The following is a 9,639-nucleotide window of genomic DNA, read 5'->3' as shown; positions in this document are numbered from 1 at the left end:
ATAGTAAGGGATCATTTATCCCTCGCTTCTTGCTGTGCACAGCAACATTATAAACCTAATGGGCAGAACCACTGTTCTCCTAGGGAGCGCTAAGGGTCTCACTTAAAAGTAGAAACTGTGTCTTATGCATCAGTGTGTACCCAGTATGATGCCTGACATGTTATAGATGCTCAGTAAATTAAGGAAATGAAAAAGCTGAGTAACACCCCATGGAGAGGTTGTAAGTCTACATTAATTATGAGGTAGAATGTTGAAGTTATGTGTAATTTTCAAAGACCTAACTAAATCGCCAACATATGTCATGCTCTTGGAATCCAGTAAGGCAAGTTTATTCCCACAGATAGACTCTTCTCTCTTGATTCCACAAATCAAGGTTAGCTAGCTAGGCAGGTGGAAATCTGAGAATAGAACTGCATAAATATAGTTTACCGATCCCCAAATAAAATCTATGCCAGGACGTGAGCAAAACGGAGCTTATCCATGCATTCCCTGACATGAAGATGTCCTTGATCGGCGACCAATGACCAGACCCTGTTGTAATTGTTGAATTCTACTTTGAGTTCTTATTAATATGGGAGACCCATCACACATAACAACATAAAAATACTGTAAGATAGGGTAATTAGATAAATCTTTATCTCTGATTGTCATTCCAGTTTTGCTTTAGTAAACACATTTGGATATTTAGAATTATATTTAATGGTCAGATTCTGACTTTTCCTTTGGATATTAATTTTTGTATAATGCAGCATACATGAGTTTTCCTTTTACATTTTTTTCCAAATATTATCTTTTTTTTCAATATATGAAGTTTATTGGTTTCCATACAACACCCAGGGCTCATTCCAAAAGGTGCCATCCTCAATGCCCATCACCCACCCTCCCCTCCCTCCCACCCCCCATCAACCCTCAGTCTGTTCTGTTTTTAAGAGTCTCTTATGCTTTGGCTCTCTTCCACTCTAACCTCTTTTTTTTTTTCCTTCCCCTCCCCATGGGTTTCTGTTAAGTTTCTCAGGATCCACATAAGAGTGAAACCATATGGTATCTGTCTTTCTCTGTATGGCTTATTTCACTTAGCATAACTCTCTCCAGTTCCATCCATGTTGCTACAAAGGGCCAGATTTCATTCTTTCTCATTGCCACGTAGTACTCCATTGTGTATATAAACCACAATTTCTTTATCCACTCATCAGTTGATGGACACTTAGGCTCTTTCCATAATTTGGCTATGGTTGAGAGTGCCTGCTATAAACATTGGGATACAAGTGCCCCTATGCATCAGCACTCCTGTATCCCTTGGGTAAATTCCTAGCAGTGCTACTCCTGGGTCATAGGGTAGGTCTATTTTCAATTTTTTGAGGAACCTTCACACTATTTTCCAGAGTGGCTGCAACAGTTTGCATTCCCACCATCAGTGCAAGAGGGTTCCCGTTTCTCCACATCCTCGCCAGCATCTATAGTCTCCTGATTTGTTCATTTTGGCCACTCTGACTGGCGTGAGGTGATATCCGAGCGTGGTTTTGATTTGTATTTCCCTGATGAGGAGCAACATTGAGCATCTTTTCATGTGCCTGTTGGCCATCTGGATGTCTTCTTTAGAGAAGTGTCTATTCATGTGTTCTGCCCATTTCTTCACTGGGTTATTTGTTTTTCGGGTGTGGAGTTTGGTGAGCTCTTTATAGATTTTGGATACTAGCCCTTTGTCCGATATGTCATTTGCAAATATCTTTTCCCATTCCGTTGGTTGCCTTTTAGTTTTGTTGGTTGTTTCCTTTGCTGTGCAGAAGCTTTTTATCTTCAAAAGGTCCCAGTAGTTCATTTTTGCTTTTAACTCCCTTGCCTTTGGGGATGTGTCAAGTAAGAAATTGCTACGGCTGAGGTCAGAGAGGTCTTTTCCTGCTTTCGCCTCTAGGGTTTTGATGGTTTCCTGCCTCACATTCAGGTCCTTTATCCATTTTGAGTTTATTTTTGTGAATGGTGTGAGAAAGTGGTCTAGTTTCAACCTTCTGCATGTTGCTGTCCAGTTCTGCCAGCACCATTTGTTAAAGAGACTGTCTTTTTTCCATTGGATATTCTTTCCTGCTTTGTCAAAGATGAGTTGGCCATACGTTTGTGGGTCTAGTTCTGGGGTTTCTATTCTATTCCATTGGTCTATGTGTCTGTTTTTGTGCCAATACCATGCTGTCTTGATGATGACAGCTTTGTAGTAGAGGCTAAAGTCTGGGATTGTGATGCCTCCTGCTTTGGTCGTCTTCTTCAAAAGTACTATGGCTATTTGGGGCCTTTTGTGTTTCCATATGAATTTTAGGATTGCTTGTTCTAGTTTTGAGAAGAATGCCGGTGCAATTTTGATTGAGATTGCATTGAATGTGTAGATAGCTTTGGGTAGTATTGACATTTTGACAATATTTATTCTTCCAATCCATGAGCAGGGAATGTCTTTCCATTTCTTTAAATCTTCTTCAATTACCTTCATAAGCTTTCTATAGTTTTCAGCATACAGATCTTTTACATCTTTGGTTAGATTTATTCCTAGGTATTTTATGCTTCTTGGTGCAATTGTGAATGGGATCAGTTTCTTTGTCTTTCTTTTGCTTCATTATTAGTGTATAAGAATGCAACTGATTTCTGGACATTGATTTTGTATCCTGCAATTTTGCTAAATTCATGTATCAGTTCTAGCAGACTTCTGGTGGAGTCTATTGGATTTCCATGTATAATATCATGTCATCTGCAAAAAGTGAAAGCTTAACTTCATCCTTGCCAATTTTGATGCCTTTGATTTCCTTTTGTTGTCTGATTGCTGATGCTAGAACTTCCAACACTATGTTAAACAAGAGCGGTGAGAGTGGACATCCCTGTCGTGTTCCTGATCTCAGGGAAAAAGCTCTCAGTTTTTCCCCATTGAGGATAATGTTAGCTGTGGGCTTTTCATAAATGGCTTTTATGATGTTTAAGTATGTTCCTTCTATCCCGACTTTCTGAAGGGTTTTTATTAAGAAAGGGTGCTGAATTTTGTCAAAGGCCTTTTCTGCATCGATTGACAGGATCATATGGTTCTTACCTTTTCTTTTATTAATGTGATGTCTCACGTTGATTGAGTTGCGAATGTTGAACCAGCCCTGCATCCCAGGAATGAATCCCACTTGATCATGGTGAATGATTCTTCTTCTATGCTGACTTCGATTTGCTAGTATCTTATTAAGAATTTTTGCATCCATATTCATCAGGGATATTGGCCTGTAGTTCTCTTTTTTTTACTGGGTCTCTGTCTGTTTTAGGAATCAAAGTAATACTGGCTTCATAGAATGAGTCTGGAAGTTTTCCTTCCCTTTCTATTTCTTGGAATAGCTTGGGAAGGATAGGTATTATCTCTGCTTTAAACGTCTGGTAGAACTCCCCTGGGAAGCCATGTGGTCCTGGACTCTTATTTGTTGGGAGATTTTTGATGACTGATTCAATTTCTTCGCTGGTTATGGGTCTGTTCAAGCTTTCTATTTCCTCCTGATTGAGTTTTGGAAGCGTGTGGGTGTTTAGGAATTTGTCCATTTCTTCCAGGTTGTCCAGTTTGTTGGCATATAATTTTTCATAGTATTCCCTGATAACTGCTCCTATCTCTGAGGGATTGGTTGTAATCATGCCATTTTCATTCATGATTTTATCTATTTGGGTCATCTCCCTTTTCTTTTTGAGAAGCCTGGCTAGAGGTTTATCAATTTTGTTTATTTTTTCAAAAAACCAACTCTTGGTTTCGTTGATCTGCTCTACAGTTTTTTTTAGATTCTATATTGTTTATTTCTGCTCTGATCTTTATTATTTCTCTTCTTCTGCTGGGTTTAGGCTGTCTTTGCTGTTCTGCTTCTATTTCCTTTAGGTGTGCTGTTAGATTTTGTATCTGGGATTTTTCTTGTTTCTGGAGATAGGCCTGGATTGCAATGTATTTTCCTCTCAGGACTGCCTTCGCTGCGTCCCAAAGCGTTTGGATTGTTGTATTTTCATTTTCATTTGTTTCCATATATTTTTTAATTTCTTCTCTAATTGCCTGGTTGACCCATTGATTCTTTAGTAGGGTGTTCTTTAACCTCCATGCTTTTGGAGGTTTTCCAGACTTTTTCCTGTGGTTGATTTCAAGCTTCATAGCATTGTGGTCTGAAAGTATGCATGGTATGATTTCAATTCTTGTATGCTTATGAAGGGCTGTTTTGTGACCCAGTATGTGATCTATCTTGGAGAATGTTCCATGTGCACTCGAGAAGAAAGTATATTCTGTTGCTGTGGGATGCAGAGTTCTAAATATATCTGTCAAGTCCATCTGATCCAATGTATCATTCAGGGCCCTTGTTTCTTTATTGACCGTGTGTCTAGATGATCTATCCCTATCTGTAAGTGGAGTGTTAAAGTCCCCTGTAATTACCACATTCTTATCAATCAGGTTGCTTATGTTTGTGAGTCATTGTTTTATATATTTCGGGGCTCCTGTATTCGGCGCATAGACATTTATAATTGTTAGCTCTTCCTGATAGATAGACCGTGTGATTATTATATAATGCCCTTCTTCATCTCTTGTTACAGCCTTTAATTTAAAGTCTAGTTTGTCTGATATAAGTATGGCTACTCCAGCTCTCTTTTGACTTCCAGTAGCATGATAAATAGTTCTCCATCCCCTCACTTTCACCTGAAGGTGTCCTCAGGTCTCAAATGAGTCTCTTGTAGACAGCAAATAGATGGGTCTTGTTTTTTTATCCATTCTGATACCCTATGTCTTTTGGTTGGCGCATTTAGTCCATTAACATTCAGTGTTATTATAGAAAGACATGGGTTTAGAGTCATTGTGATGTCCATGGGTTTCATGCTTGTAGCGAGGTCTCTGGTACTTTGTCTCACAGGATCCCCCTTAGGATCTCTTTTAGGGCTGGTGACGAATTCCTTCAGTTTTTGTTTGTTTGGGAAGACCTTTATCTCTCCTTCTATTCTAAATGACAGACTTGCTGGATAAAGGATTCTCAGCTGCATATTTTTCTGTTCATCACATTGAAGATCTCCTGCCATTCCTTTCTGGCCTGACAAGTTTCAGAAGAGAGATCGGTCACGAGTCTTATAGGTCTCCCTTTATATGTCAGAGCACGTTTATCTCTAGCTGCTTTCAGAATTTTCTCTTTATCCTTGTATTTTTCCAGTTTCACTATGATATGTCGTGCAGAAGATCGATTCAAGTTCCGTCTGAAGGGAGTTCTCTGTGCCTCTTGGATTTCAATGCGTTTTTCCTTCCCCAGATCCGGGAAGTTCTCAGTTATTATTTCTTCAAGTACACCTTCAGCACCTTTCCCTCTCTCTTCCTCCTCTGGAATACCAATTTTGCATATATTATTTCTCTTTAGTGCATCACTTAGTTCTCTAATTTTCCCCTCATACTCCTGGATTTATCTCTCTTTTTCTCAGCTTCTTTTTAGCTCCTCCTGGCTGTTCCTTAGTCCCTTGATCTCTGTAGAAAGAGATTCTCTGCTGTCCTTTATACTGTTTTCAAGCCCAGCGATTAATTTTATGACTATTATTCTAAATTCACTTTCTGTTATATTGTTTAAATCATTTTTGATCAGTTCGTTGGCTGTTGTTATTTCCTGGACGTTTTTCTGAGGGGAATTCTTCCGTTTCGTCATTTTGGATAGTCCCTGGAGTGGTGCAGGACTGCGGGGCACTTCCCCTGTGCTGTCTTGAATAACTTGCATTGGTGGGCAGGGCCGCAGTCAGACTGGTGTGTGCCTTCTCTTCCCCTCTCCTAGGGGCGGGATTCACTGTGGGGTGGCGTGGCCCATCTGGGCTACTTGCACACTGCCAGGCTTGTGGTGCTGGGGATCTGGCGTATTAGCTGGGGTGGATGGGCAAGGTGCACAGGGGCGGGAGGGGCAGGCTCGGCTCACTTTTCCATCGGAGATCCGCTTAGGGAGGGGCCCTGTGGCACCAGGAGGGAGTCAGACCGGCTGGAGGGATGGATCCACAGAAGCACAGCTCTGGGTGTTTGCGTGGTGCAAGCAAGTTCCCTGGCATGAAACGGTTCCCTTTGGGATTTTGGCTGGGGGATGGGCGAGGGAGATGGTGCTGGGGAGCGCCTTTGTTCCCCGCCAAGGTGAGCTCTGTCGTCCGGGGCTCAACAACTCTCCCTCCCGTTGTCCTCCAGCCCTCTCGTTCTCTGAGCAGAGCTGTTAGCTTATAACCTTCCAGATGTCAAGTCCCGCTTTCTGTCAGAACACATTCCGTCCGGCCCCTCCGCTTTTGCAAGCCAGACTCGGGGGCTCTGCTTGGCTGCTGGGCCGCCCCTCCGCCCCGGCTCCCTCCCGCCAGTCCCTGGAGCGCGCACCGCCTCTCCGCCCTTCCTACCCCCTTCCGTGGGCCTCTCATCTGTGCTTGGCTCCAGAGACTCCGTTCTGCTAGTCTTCTGGCAGTTTTCTGGGTTATTTAGGCAGGTGTGGGTGGAATCTAAGTGATCAGCTGGACGCGCGGTGAGCTCAGTGTCCTCCTACGCCGCCATTTTCCCAGGAGCCCCTCCAATGATTATCTTTTGAAGTTTATATCTTTTTTTTTTTTTTAAGAAAACTGGAAAAAATAAACTTTGAAAACATAATGGAGAATGCACTTCATTTTCATGTCCACTTTTGAAGGAATGCAGTCAAAGGTTAACTTGCTTGTGTACAAGCTGAATTCTTCCCCAACTTGTTTAATTGCAGATTATTGAGGTTTAAAAAAACCTCATTCCAATGTAATGATACAGTGAAAGAGATTTTCTATCAGATCATCTTCAAATAATTGTAAGGAGTTAGGAAATATGAATTGGAAAGGGACCACTACGTCAATTTCAATCCAGTAAGAGCAAAGCTTATATAATTCTGCCACATAATGCATCTTACTTTTAAGTATGTTCTTCTTTTACTTCAGCCTGATTCTGGCCCATCTCCTGCAACTCCCCAGTGAAAGGAAATGCTTTGATTTAGGTAATGATTTCTCAAGACAGATAGTACAGTCTACTTACAAACTTTCTTCCTGTGAAAGAAACTGAGGTACCTGAATTCTGGGAAGTTAGTGATTCAGTAGGCATTTTCTTTATTATTCTCATTCCAAGTTGCCTTCTGAGAAGACCATGAGAGACTAAACAGTTTTGCTACCTTTTACAAATTTTCAACAATATTTTTTTTCTCTGTATGATCAGCTAGTTCCCAGAAAACAAATAGTACTTCTGCAGGTACTATTTGGGAGAACTAATTCTTCTTTGCAATTTCCTAGAACCTAGGAGAATTGTTTGGAGACCCAAGGAACTCTAGGGAAGTGCTATTCTATTTCCATGCCAGACAGAACTGCCTTTGGCATCTTTTCTCCCAGCTCTCAACAACCCAACATTTAGCAGAGCTCCTCTCTCTCCCTTCAAAGCCTTTGTACACACTCACCTTGGACTTGCCACACAACACTGCCATCTTTTACTTTAAATCAAAGGTTAGCAAACAATCTGTTTTGGCAAATAAGGTTTTATGAGAACACAGCCACATCTGCCCCTTTACATATTGCCTAAGGGCTGTTTCCACACTATAAGTTGAGCAGTTGTATCAGAAATCATATGTCAGGGAAAGCCAGAAATATTTACTGTGTGGCCCTTAACAGGACATGTTTCCCAATCTCTGCTTTAAACTCCGATTTCCCTCCAAGCCCATCTAGAGATTTTTCAGAGATTCATTCAGCTAACTCTCCAGAGGATTGACAGTATTTCCTTTCCTTTCCTTTCCTTTTTGATTTTGAGTTCCTACACATAGAAAGTTTAAGGGTGTATTTTTTTATATTAATAAATTCATTTTTAGAACATTTTTAGGTTCATGGTAAAACTGAGCAGAAAGTACAGTGATTTCTCATGTACCCCTGTCCTTACACATGCACAACATCCCCCATTATTAACACGACAATGGTACATTTGTTATAATCAAACCTACAATGACAAATCATTATAACCCAAAGTCATAGCTAACATTAGAATTCATTCTTGGTGTTGTAGGTTTTGATAAATCCTGTGGGTTTTGATAAATGTACAATGATGTGCATCCAACATGGTAGTGTCATACAGAATAATTTCACGATCTTAAAAATCCCCATGTGCTCTGCCTATTCATCTGAACTTTTCTCTTCTAACCCCTGGCAACGACTAATCTTTTAATTGTATCCACTGTACCTTTCCCCAGAATATCACACAGGTGAAGTCACACACTACGTAGGCTTTTCAGATTGGCTTCTTTCACTTAGTAATATGCAGTTCCTCCATGTCTTTTCATGGCTTGACAGCTCATTTCTTTTTAGTGCTGAATTGCTTGGATATACTACATTTTGTTTAGCCATTCACTTACCAGAAGACATCTTGTTTCTTTCCAAGTTTGGGCAATTATGAATAAAGCTGCTATACAAACATCTATATGCAGGTTTTCGTGTGAAAATAATGTTCAGTTCACTCAGATAAATACCAAGAAGAAGAATTGCTAGATTGCATGGTAATGATGTTTAGTTTAATAAAAAAAAAAAAAAGCTGCCAAACTGCCTTCCAAAGTGATTTATTTATTTCATTTTGTCTTCCTACCAGAAGCTAATGAGAGTTCCTGTTGCTCCACATCCTTATCAGCATTTGGTGTTGTCAGTGTTTTAAATTTTGGCTATAATAGGTGTTTAGTGGTATCTCAAAGTTGTTTTAAAGTTGCAATTCTCTAATGACACATGATACTGAACACATTTTCATATGGTAACTTGCCATCAATCTGTGTTTCTGGTGAGGCGTCTGATTAGGTCTTTTGTCCATTTTTAAGTGGGTTGTTAATTTTCTTATTTTTGAGTTTTAAGAATTCTTTGCACAATCCTTTATCACATGTGTCTTTTGCAAATAGTTTCTCGTAGTCTGTGAAGGCTGTATTTTTGAAAGGTGCTATGTTGAAATTCAGTTAGTTAAACCAAGTGATTAACCTTCTATAATGTATGAGTATAGACTAAAACACTTTTCAGAGGTGTTTAAATATTCTCATTACAAAATTAATACTATATGCTATGGGAAATCTGAAGACAAAACACACAGAGAAAAATTAAAAACCATGGTTACCTTTGGTGTACGTACAATATATACGTACATCATACATATAAATAATATTTATATCATAAAAAATTTTCTAATATATTTAAATTCATCAATATCTATGTTCAATTATTAAAGTACTACCTGTTATTCTATAATATTGTTTTAAATGAAGGCACAGTGTTCTCTCTTACACTTGTATAGTAATATGACTAATTCCCCATGTTAGATATACTCTTACATTTTATCTTTTAAATAATGCATTCATGAGTGTCCTAGAAAAAAAAATCTTAGCATACATCTTTATTTCTTTAGCACAACTTTCTAGAAGTGGAATTGTTGTTCTAGAACACAGAAAACTTTAGAGGTCTTCCTACATTTTACCAAAATATCTCCAGAAACCTTCTTGTCTTCTAACACCCTTGGAAAACCATCATGACAGTGTTATAAATTCTCTAACATTTCACTTTATGAGGTACACTAATTCACATCCATGTAATATGTGATCAATTCTTTTCATACACAAAATGATAGTGGATAACTTGATCTAC

Source organism: Acinonyx jubatus, chromosome D3, assembly GCF_027475565.1.
Source record: "Acinonyx jubatus isolate Ajub_Pintada_27869175 chromosome D3, VMU_Ajub_asm_v1.0, whole genome shotgun sequence".
NCBI lineage: Eukaryota > Metazoa > Chordata > Mammalia > Carnivora > Felidae > Acinonyx > Acinonyx jubatus.
The sequence above is the reverse complement of the archived record's forward strand: the minus strand, read 5'-3'. Positions refer to the sequence as shown.